This window comes from Peromyscus eremicus, chromosome 4, assembly GCF_949786415.1.
Source record: "Peromyscus eremicus chromosome 4, PerEre_H2_v1, whole genome shotgun sequence".
Taxonomy (NCBI): domain Eukaryota; kingdom Metazoa; phylum Chordata; class Mammalia; order Rodentia; family Cricetidae; genus Peromyscus; species Peromyscus eremicus.
The window spans coordinates 120,994,954-121,007,984 of NC_081419.1; the positions used below are offsets into that span (position 1 = coordinate 120,994,954).

The 13,031-nt window shown below is 39.9% G+C and overlaps 1 long non-coding RNA gene across 2 annotated transcripts in view; it reads left to right on the top strand.

Annotated features, from left to right (window-relative positions):
- The window catches only part of LOC131909759 (uncharacterized), a 70,879-nt gene that overhangs the window by 38,390 nt on the left and 19,458 nt on the right, over nt 1-13,031 (top strand). For both annotated transcript variants that reach the window (XR_009378925.1, XR_009378926.1), the window contains exon 4: nt 2,666-2,749. This is a non-coding gene — a long non-coding RNA (uncharacterized LOC131909759). The remainder of the gene's footprint in view (nt 1-2,665; nt 2,750-13,031) is intronic.

Sequence of the window (13,031 nt, forward strand, 5' to 3'; positions counted from 1 at the left end):
CCCTTTCTGCCTACTTGAAGCTTGGCCTTTAGCTTAGGCTTGTTTCCAACTAGCTCTTATAACTTAACACATTTTTTTAAATCTATGTTCTACCACATGGCTCAGTTACCTCTCCTCAGTACGGCATGTCCAACTTGCTCTGAGTATTTTGGCAAAACCTGTGTGCCTAAATTCCTCTTCCTCTTCTCCTCTCTCCATAGAAATCCTGCCTATCCTATCCTGCCTAGCTGTTGGCTGTTCAGCTCTTTATTAAACCAATCAGAAGGCATGATAGGCAGAGACACATCTTTACAGTGTACACCAATATTGTGAAATACCTCCATGTACATATTTTTGAGTTCTGAGTTTTCCCTCCAATTTCTGGATCTCCTGGAGTATATATTTTCATATCTCTTTCCTAAAACTTTAAAACCTTGGTGTTATTATTAGACATTAAACAAGTAATTACCCACAATATAAAATGATCCAGTTGATGTTCCTATAATGAAGTTATGTGCCGGGGGGGGGGGGGAGTATACGATATACACTTACTTTTACTTTACGTTTTTGTTATTATTAAGATATTTTCTGTTCATTTTACATATCAACCACAGATGCCCCTTTCCTCCCTCCTCCCTCTTCCCTCCCCCCTATCCTTGTCCCCCAACCCACCCCCCTTTCCCACCTCCTTCCAAGGCAAGAACTCCCATGGGGAGTCAGCAGAGCCTGGTACATTCAGTTGGGGCAGGTCCAAGCCCTTCCCACTGAACCAAAGCTGTGTAAGGTGTCCCACCATAGGTACTGGGCTCCAAAAAGCCTGCTCATGCACCAGGGATGGATCTTGGTGCATGAGCCAGGGGCCCCTTAAGCAAGTCAAGCTAAACAACTTTTTCACTTATGCACAGTTCATGGGTTCCCACTAGTTTGATTTGGTTGTCTCTGTAGGATGTCCCATCATGATCTTGATGCCCCTTGCTCATAGAATCCCTCTTCTCTCTCTTCAGCTGGGCTTCTGGAGCTTGGCCTGGTGCTTGGTTGTGGATCTCTACATCTGCTTCCATCAGTTACTAGATGAAGGCTCTATGATGACAGTTAGGCTATTCACCAATCTGATTGCCAAAGTAGGTCAGTTCAGGCACCCTCTCCACTATTGCTAGTAGTCTAAGGTGTAGAAGATTGCAAATAGATCCATATCTGTCACCATGCACAAAACTCAAGTCCAAGTGGATCAAAGACCTCAACATAAATCCAGTTATACTGAACTTGATAGAAGAGATAGTAGGAAGTACTCTTGAATACATTTGTACAGGAGACCACTTTCTAAATATAACACCAGTAGCATAAACACTGAGAACAACAATTAATAAATGGGACCTCCTGAAACTGAGAAGCTTTTGTGGGGCAAAGGACATGGTCAGTAAGACAAAATGACAGACTACAGAATGGGAAAAGATCTTCACCAACCGCACATCTGACAGAGGGCTGACCTCTAAAATACATAAAGAATTCAAGAAACTAGACATTAAAATACTGAACAATCCAATTTAAAAATGGGCTACAAAGCTTAACAGAGAATTTCCAACAGAAGAATCTCAAATGGCTGAAAGACATTTTAAGGAATTGCTCAACATCCATAGTCATCAGGGAAATGCAAATCAAAACAACTCTGAGATACTATCTTACACCTGTCAGAATGGCTATGATCAAAAACACTGATGACAGCTTATGTTGGAGAAGATGCAGAGCAAGAGGAACACTCCTCTACTGTTGATGGGAGTAGAAACTTGTACAGCCACTTTGGAAATCAGTATGGCAGTTTCTTAGACAACTGGGAATCAATCTACTTCATGACTCAGCTATACCACTCTTGGACATATCCAAGGGATGCTCAATCATACCACAAGGACACATGCTCAACTATGTTCATAGCAGCATTATTCATAATAGGCAGAACCTGGAAACAACCTAGATGTCTCTCAACCAAAGAATGGATAAAAAAAATGTGGCACATATACACAATGGAGTATTTCTCAACAGTAAAAATCAATGACATCATGAAATTTGCAGGCAAATGGATGGAACTAGAAAGTATCATCCTGAGTGAGGTAACCCAGACTCAGAAGGACAAACATGGTATGTACTCACTCGTAAGTGGATACTAGATGTAAGGCAAAGGATAACCAGACTACAACCCACAGCTCCTGAGAAGGTATCTAACAAGGAGAACCCTAAGAGGGACACATGGATTGCCCTGGGAAGGGGAAATAGATGAAATCTCCACAAGTGAACTGGGGGTGAGGAGGGGCAATGGAGGGTAGAGGATGGGGGATGAGAACATAAGGGAATGGGATGGTTGAGCTGGAACAGAGACAGAGTGGGAGAGCAAGGAAAGAAATAGCATGATAGAGGGAGACATCAAGGGAACAGGGAGAAACAGGGTGCTAGAGAAGTTCCCAGGAATCTACTTTACTTTTTCACATGCCAATATATCCTAGAGATCACTGTGTGGAGGTAATATATATTTGCTAGTCTTTTTGAACAGGTAAATGATGCTCCATTTTATGGATGTGTTATAATACATTCACCTAGTCCTCTTTCTGATTGAAATTTGAGTTGTTTCAAGTCTTTGGTATTACAAAGCATGCTGAAGTAAATAATATGTATCATTTCATGTTTTTCTTTACAGGATGTGTTTGGAGTTTACAATGGAATTACTGGGTAAAAGAACTGCCCTTGTAATCTTGCAACGTATTTCCAAGTTCTTTTCCTGGTAAGGTTGTGTCGTTTTGTATTTCTGCCACTAGTGTTTTTGATAACTTCTGCTAATCTGATAAATGATATTCCAGTTTTCTCTTAATTTACATTTTTCTTATTGCAAATAAGGTTCAACATCATTTCATGTGGTAAAGAACTTTTCACATGGCTAACAATTTCTTTACTATTCCCTTTCCCTCTCCTTCCCTCCCCCCTCTTCCCTTCACACAGAGAATGAACCCAGGGACACCAGCTGTGCTGGATAGTTTTTTGTCAACTTGGCACAAATTAAGGTCTTCTGGAAAGAGAGAACCTCAGTTGAAAAAAATGCCTCCTTATGATTGCCAGTAGGCAAATATAGGAGGGCACAGTCCACTCTAGCTGGTATAAGAAAGCAGGCTAAGCAAGCCATGTGGAGCAAACTAGTAAGCAGCATTTCCCTGTGGTCTCTGCTTCACTTCCTGCCTCCAGGTTCCTGGGTTCCTGGTTCCTACCTTGAGTTCCTGCTTTGGCTTCCCTGATGATGGACTGTGACTTGTAAGATAAACCCTTTCCTCTTCAAATTGCTTCTGGCTATGGTGTTTTATCACAGCAATAGAAAGCCAACTAGGACACAATTTGAATTTCTTTCCTGGGATTTTCTGTTCAAATTCTTGGTCTTTTTTTTTTTTTTTCAATTTGGGCTATTGACTTTTTTTTTGGTTTTTCGAGACAGGGTTTCTCTGTGTAGCTTTGCGCCTTTTCCTGGAACTCACTTGGTAGCCCAGGCTGGCCTCGAACTCACAGAGATCCGCCTGGCTCTGCCTCCCGAGTGCTGGGATTAAAGGCGTGCGCCACCAACACCCGGCCGGGCTATTGAGTTTTTTCCTTTTCATTGGAATCTCTTCCTATATAAGAATGCCAACCCTGTATTTTCCTAGTGAGTGCAGCAAAATCACCAAACTAGATTACTCTGTACATAGGCAAAAAGTTTATTGGAGGACAAACTGCCTGGCTGGCTCACTAGAGTAGAAAACAGCAGCTTGGAAGGAAAAGCCTTGCCAGTTTTATCCTGGGAGGTGGCCTGTAGGCCCAAACAGCCTGAGAGTTAGTGTGGGGACGTTCCAGGAAGAGATGAGAATGAGTGTTGGAGGTTAGGTTTCTGTTTCCTAGCAAAACCCAGTTCTGCTGGGACCTGAGCTTCCCTCTTTAAACAGCACCAGCACTGCCATTGTGGAGCCCATTTTGTGACCTATCTTTCTTTTATTCTTTCTAGTTTGTGTTTGTGTGTTTTTGTGTGCATGGTTTACATGTGTGTGCAGATGCACCTGAGTATGTGTGTATGTGGAGGCCAGAGACAACCTAGATTATCATTTCTCAGGAGCCACCTACTAGGTCTTTTTAGGACAGATTCTCTCACTGGGGTTTAGGACTTGCCAATTAGGCTAAACTGGATGGTGAGTAAGCCCCAGAGACCATCCTGTCTCTTCTTCCCTCTCTGACTAGAATTACAATGTACATCACCATGGCTCAATTTTTATGTGGCTACTGGGGATTGAACTCAGATTGAATTTATACTTGTGCAGCAAACACTTTATCAATAGAACTATATTGTCAGCACATATCTAGGTTTTAAAGTCATAATTTTATTTTTAGGTTATAGAGACATTCACTTTATTCCCTGCCCCTTCCCCAAATTCATTTTTTTTATGTGGAAAAAACTTTGAAGTGGGGTGTTGAGGTGCAATCTGTAGTTCAGACTGGCATTGAACTCATAACAATCTTCCTGTCTCAGCCTCCCAAATGCTGAGATAACAGGCATGCACCACTATTGCCACATTACAGTGAAATTATTGATCCATTTAAAATTCTTATGGTGTGAGAAGTAGATAAAAACATAATCTTTTCTGTATGATCCCCTAGTTGTCCTAACATCTAACACCTCTTTTCTCCTGAGTCAGCTAAGATGCTTGCCTCTTAAGTTCTTTTTATTTAGTGTGAAGGTGGTATGTGCATGTACATATGTTGTAGTTGTTGTTGTTGGTGTGTGTGTGATACATACGAGAGTGCAGGTTCCTACACAAGAAAGTGCAAGTGACTGTACTGTGTGTGTGTGTGTGTGTGTGTGTGTGTGTGTGTGTGCACGGGGAGGCCAGACCAGGACATCATATATCTTTTATGAATCTGCCTTGTTGCCTTGAGACAAGATCTCTCACTGAAACAGAAGCTCATTTTGATTAGGCTGGCTGACTAGTGAGTTCTCTGGATCCACCTGTCTTAGTCCGTCAATGCTGGAGTTACAGGCACCTACATCCATGCCTGGCTTTTTACATGGGTGCTGGGAATTCAAACTTAGGTTAGTCCTCATGATTAAGAGCAAGCATTTTTACCCACTGAGACATCTTCTCAGCTCAGATGCTTGCCTTTATCACATACTAAATTTCAATTTGCATGTGCTTTTGTTTGCTTATGTCTTTTTAAAGATGGGTATATAGATGGTAGATACTTGTAGGGTGTCGTTTGGTGTTTTAGTTCATGCTTACAGTGTGTCATGTTTAAATCAAAATAAATAAATAATCTCCTCAGGCTGTTACATTTGTGGTGAAACCATCAAAAATTTACTCTTCTAATGTTTTGGAAAATATACAGGTGCATTATTTTTATAGTCACTCTACTATGTAAGAGACCAACAGAACTTATTTCTTTTAAGTACAGGTTAGTATCCATTGACAAATCTTTCTAAGGGGAAGTTTTGATAGGTAGCAGTCGTTTGTGTCACCTTAAAGTATCTTCTTAAAGATGGCTTATTAGTTTGAGAAATTGGACACACCTTGATCAGGTGATCATAATTAACAATACCAATGAGGAATAGAAGTCAATGAGAAGACATTATATGCCTTCAAATAAAATACGAAGCAAGAAATGACATTACCTACCTGTGCAGTATTCTATCTGAGTCTAAGGAAAATCAGATACTAACAAGATGAAAATTATATTTAAAAGCAGGAATTACTTCTGGAAGAACCCAAACCAAAATGTTCCTGTTTAAAGGCACAGTGTTTAAAGTTCCTGTTTATTGTAGAGTGAGGAACACACCTTCACATTAATGCTTATACAAGTAAACTCAAATTAACCACCATTGGGCCTTTATTTTTAATTGAATATACTTCTTTTAGGCACTGAGGAAGACATTTTACTTTGGAAATTACCTATGCATTATTTAGAAGATTAACCATTAAAAAAATAAAAATAAAGCACAGATGCATGGCAAATATAAGAAGTAGAATGCTTGCATGAGTTCCAAGAAGTGAATATTAAGTAAAGATGAATCCAAAAGGATATAGTTGCTGTTTCTCTGAATTTGAATTCTAAAAACAGAACAAATACTGACACATTATGAAGTTTGAGTATGACATGCCTTGGATTTCTTCCTAATCACTGCTTTCTGTTTGGCATGCTTTTATATTCAGAAAACTGAAAATGGTAGTTGCTTATACACACAATCAGACTCTTAACAATAATCCTACGAAAATTATCCTTATCTTTGTTTTATAATGAATTCCAGGAACAATCGGGTCAATGGAGAATCTTAGGTGCTGCTGAGAACTACCAATTTTGTGACAATCATTGAAATTGTGCTGCATTACAGCTTCTTAGAGGATGTACAAACAAACCAGGATGTAAATAACCCTCTTCCATTTTTTCGTTTCAGCTCTTTTTCCCCTTGCTAATCAAACCCAATGCTGTTGCAGACAATAGAGTATAGAAAACTATATCTGATTTTTTCTAGGTGTTTATTATTTTGTAATTATCTGGCAAAATAAAGACTGATGTTTAGTTAGTTCACATATTGAGACATTGTCTTTCTGCATTATTTATAATGCATGAAAACCTACTTAGCAAACATAGAAAAATATAATACATTCAGCAATCAAAAATAGGAACAACGACTGGCTGTAGATAAGATGAGCTAGTGTTGTGAGATGGGTTTTTGTGGGAGACTGTTTCAGCATTGTGAGTGATGATGTGTAAAGCTCTCTTCATAGGGATGATGAAAAGTAAAAATACAGTGGACTCAAAAGGCTGCTGCCAACTGCCTAGATGTCCTTGAACAAGTTTGCTAACCTCTATTGAATGTCATTGTTTTGGTTTGCAAGTTAGAATTTCTATAAGATGTTTTGTAGTGTGTTGCTAGAGCTTATAGGATCATTCAAGTGCAGAACCACCTGGTAGGGGCTGAAGAATTGTTACAAGATTGTTAGTGGAGAAAATGAGATTCTGTTTTCGGGGTTTCATAGTCTCTTAAATAATTAAAAAACAGACTAAGAAGGAAACTTGAGGACAATTTTATTAGATTTTGAAAGAAAAGCAACAATATAGACAAACTAAAAATCCCAACAGACACCTGCTGGGTCCTGCACAACTTCTGAACAGTCTTGAAGGGAGGAGTGAGGATTAAGAAATAACAGATTGGTTAAAAAAAAAATAGATGACGTAAAAGAAAAAGACAGAGACACAGAATAGCATTGGGAGGGCTCTGGGTTAATACCTCAGTCACCTTGAGTTTATTTATTTATTTATTTATTTGAGACAGGGTTTCTCTGTGTAGTTTTGATACCTGTCCTGGATCTCGCTCTGAAGACCAGGCTAGTCTTGAACTCAGAGATCTGCCTGGCTCTGCCTTCCAAGTGCTGTGATTAAAGACGTGCACCACCTTTGCCCGGCCGCCTTGATTTTATTACTCACAGCCTTTTTATACCCAAAGCAAGCAGGGCAAAAGACCTTGCCCTCTCAAGGACATCGGAGTTCAAAGTACAAACAAGTGTAAACACCTCCTTAATTCTCAAAACATCTAGTAGCCATGTCTTATGGCAAAGCATCCTGTAATTAGGCCTTAAACAAGTGTAAACACCTCCTTAATTCTCAAAACATCTAGTAGCCATGTCTTATGGCAAAGCATCCTGTAATTAGGCCTTGATGTATAAGATACCTGGTAACCACACCTTTGGCCAAAACATCCTATTATACAGCCTTGCAGGGCAAAACAAGCTCTGACTCTCTGGCCTTGAGTCAAGATGAAATAAGGCCACACTAGCCACACTATGGAGTCTCTGTGGGCCCCCACAGTCACCAGGAAGGGATATGGAGACAAAAATCATGCCTTTAATTTAGCCATGGAGATCAGAGAAACAGTGAGGAAGTCAATAGTGCTAGGAAAATGTGCTTAGAAGCTTCCGGTGTAAGTTCAGAGGACATTTGATCCCAGGTTTTTGTGTCCCAGGGACCCATTAGATCTAGAAATAGAGAAGAACACTCCCAAGAATAGAAGAGCCTTGGTGAGTTGAGGAAAACAGTCCAGTCACTCAGTGTATGACCGTTTATAGTTCACAGCCTCTCCCATTCATAATTTTCCCCAACCTCTCTATGCTTTGTCATTGGATTTTCATATATTAATCTTGATATAATTTTCTACAGTCTCCACTATCCTGTCACAAGAGAACAATATAGAAGTCTTTGAAGAGAATTGAATTGTTAGCTCTACCTATCCTCGTAATAAAGTGTAATCCCACCTCTTTCATAAGAGCAAATTTCAGAGAAGAGGGTAAGCCAGGTCAGTTGGCACATGCTTATAATCCCAGCTCTTTCTTAGAAGACTGAAACAGAAGGATTGGGCCTGGACTAAGTTCCAGGTCAGCCTGGCCTGCATATCAAGACCCTGTTTAATAACAACAGAATGGGGGAGGGACTTAAAGGGGTGAGGTGAGAGATTGCAAGAGGGAGGAGAAATAAAAAGGGAGGGGGGAATCACAGATGAGGGCAAGAAAAAAAGATGGCAGATACCGGTATAGAACAATGATGCCTTATAGGACAGAGCAGAGGTGAGATGTGAAGCTAGATAAAGGAGTGAGCTATGATTGGTCTATCAGAAAAAAAGCACTTCAAAATAAAATTGGCAGGTTTGGCTATAATGTCTCAGGGCAACTAGCATAATTGTAATAGGAAGAAATAAAAGTCATCTGGAACATTTGTTGACAGCTTACCATGTGACTGGGAGTTGCTAGAAATTAAAAGAATTGGATCACAGGTAGCCCTACCCCCTAGGAGTTAAAAATGTGGAAGGTGAGACAAGTCCACATGCCATGAAACAGTCTATTTGTTAGTCTGCAGATAGCATCAAAACAAAGGTTCAAATCATGGTGGTAGCCCAGAGAACTAAATCTAGTTCAGTTAAATATAGCAGGAGGGATATGGAAAGACTTGTTGTGGAACTGTTATTTAAACTGGGCCTGGAAATAATAAGTAGGATCAGCAGATGGAGGGCTAATGGAAGTGCAGAGAGAACAGCAATCCTGTGAAGAGAAACAACAGAATCAGGAATGTGATGTACTCAGTTAGAAACCACATAAAACAAGTATGAAGAGAGATGGGGAAGTGGGGACAGAAAGTCGGACTACACCTGGATCAGCAAGGGATTTGAGGGGCTTGATTTGCATGCTAAGGACTTCAACTACAGTCTAGTAAGAGTCTGGATGGTGGCATTAATACTAGCTACTCTGGCAGGCCTCTAGCAAACTAGGATGAGCCCTGATAGAGATCAGGAATAAAGGAGGAATATCAAGCTGTGCATTACTGAACTAGAATGGATGGTTAGGGATTTCAGTGATTGAACTGTAAGCTATGGTTTGAAGAGGGAGAGATCATTAATGTTGTTCAAGTTTTGAATATCTGAGAAATAATTAGGCTGGTTGATAATATAGCCCTGGAACTCAGGAGTGGGCCAAGGTTGGATTTAGGCATCTGACAAAACAATCACAAGAGAGGGATGCTTAGTGTCCTAGTTTAGTTTGTGTTGCTGTGACAAAATGCATACAAACTTGGGAAAGCGGGTTTCTTTTCGCTCACACTTCCATGCCCCAGGCTATCATTAAGGCAAGTGAGGACAGGAATTCAAAGAAGGAACAGGAAGAACTGAAAAGCAGAGGCCATGGAAGATCATTGCTTAACATTGCTTACTGGCTTGCTCTTCATGGCTTACTGAACCTGCATTTTTTTATACCACTCAAGACCACCTGTCCAGGCATGGTACCACCTGCAGTGGGCTGGGTCCTCTCACACCAATCATCAGTCAAGACATGCATGCCTCTGTAGACTTGCCCATAGGATGGTCTGATTAGGCAGTTCCTCAATTAAGATTCCCTCTTTGTGTCAAGTTTGTGTCAAGTTGACAAAACCCAACTAGCATTCATAGGAAGAAAATAGTGAATGGAAAGCAAAGAAGGAGAAGATGAGTCTTGAGGAGCAACCACTAAAAAAGAGCATGGAACGTATCAGAGAAGATAAGTGTTAAAAAGGAGGAATGTTGTGAAATAAGTAGTTAAGATTTTACAGAAGAGTGGTTAGAGATTTTTAGAATCTTAAAGGTGGTCAATATGTTTAAAAACTGAAAATAGGTCATTGGGCTAGGATGTGGTTTAGTGGTAAAGTACACATGGAACATTATATATATTGTCTAGGATCAGGCTCTGAGATTTCCCCCTTCCATGTTAGCTTTTCTGTTGGTGTTGTCTTTGCTCACATCTTGTTTAGACAGCCATGTTTAAAGTGGGGATTTAACAAGGCAACTCCACTTAGTTTATCTGGTAGTTAAAACGAGGTTTATTTCGGGTTAACTTAAACCAGTAAAGGGTTTGGTTACAGGATCCGGGAGAGGTGAGGTGCAGTCTAGCGTGATTCTCTGGAGAACTCTGACTTGGTCTGCAATGCAGTATCCAGGATCACGAGGATCCAAGAGAGCCAGCACTTACAGATCTCGAGTCTTAAGGGCTCCTGTCTCAGCCACACTCCCGGGGTCATAGACAGGTGTGGCAGTTACTGGCTGCTCATTAGGGTTAGTGCTTCAAGGTCAAAGCTGGAACAGCTACCCATTACACATTTATGAGACTTCCCTGATATTTCTAGGAGACACAATCTCAGAGAAGACTTGCTTTTCCTTCAGCTCTTAAAATCTTTCTGTCTTTTCTACTTTGATATCCCTGAGCCTTGAGCGCAGGAGTTGTGTTGTAGATGTGTCAACTGGGGCTGGGGATCACAGGATCACTTGTTATCTGCATATTAGTTGGTTGTGGTTTCCTGTAATGGTCTCTGTCTGTTACAAAGAGAAGTTTTTTGTTTGTTTGTTTGTTTGTTTTTGATGAGGGTGTGGAAATTTGAAAGAAAATGGCCCCCATAGGGAGTGGCACTATTAGGAGGTATGGCTTTGTTGGAGTAGGTGTGGCCTTGTTGCAGGAAGTGTGTCGCTGTGGAGGTGGGCTTTGAGATCTCCTATGCTCAAGCTACACACAGTGTGGCATTTAGTTTACTTCCTGTTGCCTGTGGATCAAGATGTAGAGCTCTCAGCTCCTTCTCCAGTACCATGTCTGTTTGCATACCACCATGAAGATAATGGACTAAACCTCTGAAACTGTAAGCCAGCCAGAATTAATTTTTTTCCTTTAGAAGAGTTGTCATGGTCATGGTGTCTCTTCACAGCAGAAGAAACCGTAACTAAGACAAGGGGTGAGAGCTGCTTATGTTGAAAGATTTGGAGTTAGGAGCCACAAGTAAGAAGAGAATATGTGGCATTTGTCTATATTAGTCTGAGAGTCTGGGTTACCTCATTCAATATAATTTCTTCTAATTTCATCCATTTACCTGCATATTTCATCATTTTGTTTTGCTTTACAGATAAGTAGTATTCCAGAGTATATATGCACCACATTTTCATTATCCATTCATCAGTTAAAGGACATTTAGGTTGTTTCCATTGCCTAGCTATTGTGAATAGAGCACCAATGAACATGGCTGAGCAAGTATCTGTAGAGTAGGACACAGAGTTCTTTGCACATAAAAGCACTTATTTTTATCTTTCTGAATATGTAATATTCTATTTCATCTAAAAAAAATTTGCAGGGTAAAATGAAAGGCTGAGAACATTTTCAAGGTATGATAATAGGCCAATGGTATGTTTGTTCATTTTAATATAACATATTATTTAAAATACATACTTTAGAAAAGCAGCCAACTGTCCAAAGAAATGTTGTTAACTGGGGTGGAGTAGAGGAGGTTATCACAAGCAGAGGTACCTAAGGTACAGTGAAAGAAAACCAGATGCTCATGTATAGAATTTTGTTCAGGCGAAATTCTGAAAAGTAATCACAGATATTTAAAATGGTATTGATCAATACAGCAAATACTGAAAGAAGATTTCGAATTTTAATTTGGTGGAGAGCTGCCTGTCAAATTTTCACAAAAAGCCTCATGTGGCCTAGGTTCTTTAAGATTCTTCAAAGGAATTAGTCCGCTAAATGAAAAATATGTAATTGAGCTCCTACCTACCAAGCCATGTAATACCCAGCTCTCCAGAGTTTAGGTTAGTGGCTCGACTCTCAGCTCTCTCTAAAGCAAAGATATGATCAAGACCCTATGAGCATCCTTCAGAACATATTTGCTGTAGGGATGTAGGAGAATTGATACAGAGATTGATCACAGTGTCTGAAGTGAAACTTAAGCAAATCATTGAAAACCTTCAAAAATCACTGACAACAATCAAGTACTTAATCAGGACAGAACTATAATTTGCTGAAATTCTAAGTAGAGAATTCAAGTGCAGACTGAGAGACATTTGGGAAAATATCTGTGTCAATTAAGCTCCATATATATCAAGTTATATAAACTTGCAAATATTCAGGATTGGAAACTAGTGTTGTTTGTGAAACATTTGTCTGGTAGACCACCTTGTTTACACTATTTTTAAAACTTTTACATCATTTTTTAAAAAGTGTTCCTCATTTGGGAGACTATTTCTGCTAAGTGAAGATATAAAAAAACTGATACCATATTTTCTAAAATGAAAATAGTTTGAGTAGACAACTTTAAATGTAACTAATATACCTGTTCTATTAGTAAGCATTGATAAATGGTGTGCCTGAAGTATTCCAGAATGAGATGAAATCACCAACTGATGTCCAAATCCAAGACAATGAGTTACCCTGAAACAAATTAAATTTGAAGATGACTTAATAAAATAAAACAGCAGCAAGCATATACATACTGTTCAGTTGGAACCTCCAGCTCACTCCTGCATGATCTGGAAAGCCCCATTCCTGCCTCTCCAAACCCCACCCACTCAGAGAATCTCCAACAAAGGGAAGGCACCAAAAAGCCTAGTTCCACAGTCTTGGTGGCTACTGCAGCTTCTTCCCCTGAAAGTTGCCAGCTGCCCAAGTCCCCACCTAAAGTGTTCAGCTTTTGATCATACTTGAGCACATATCGAGCTTGTG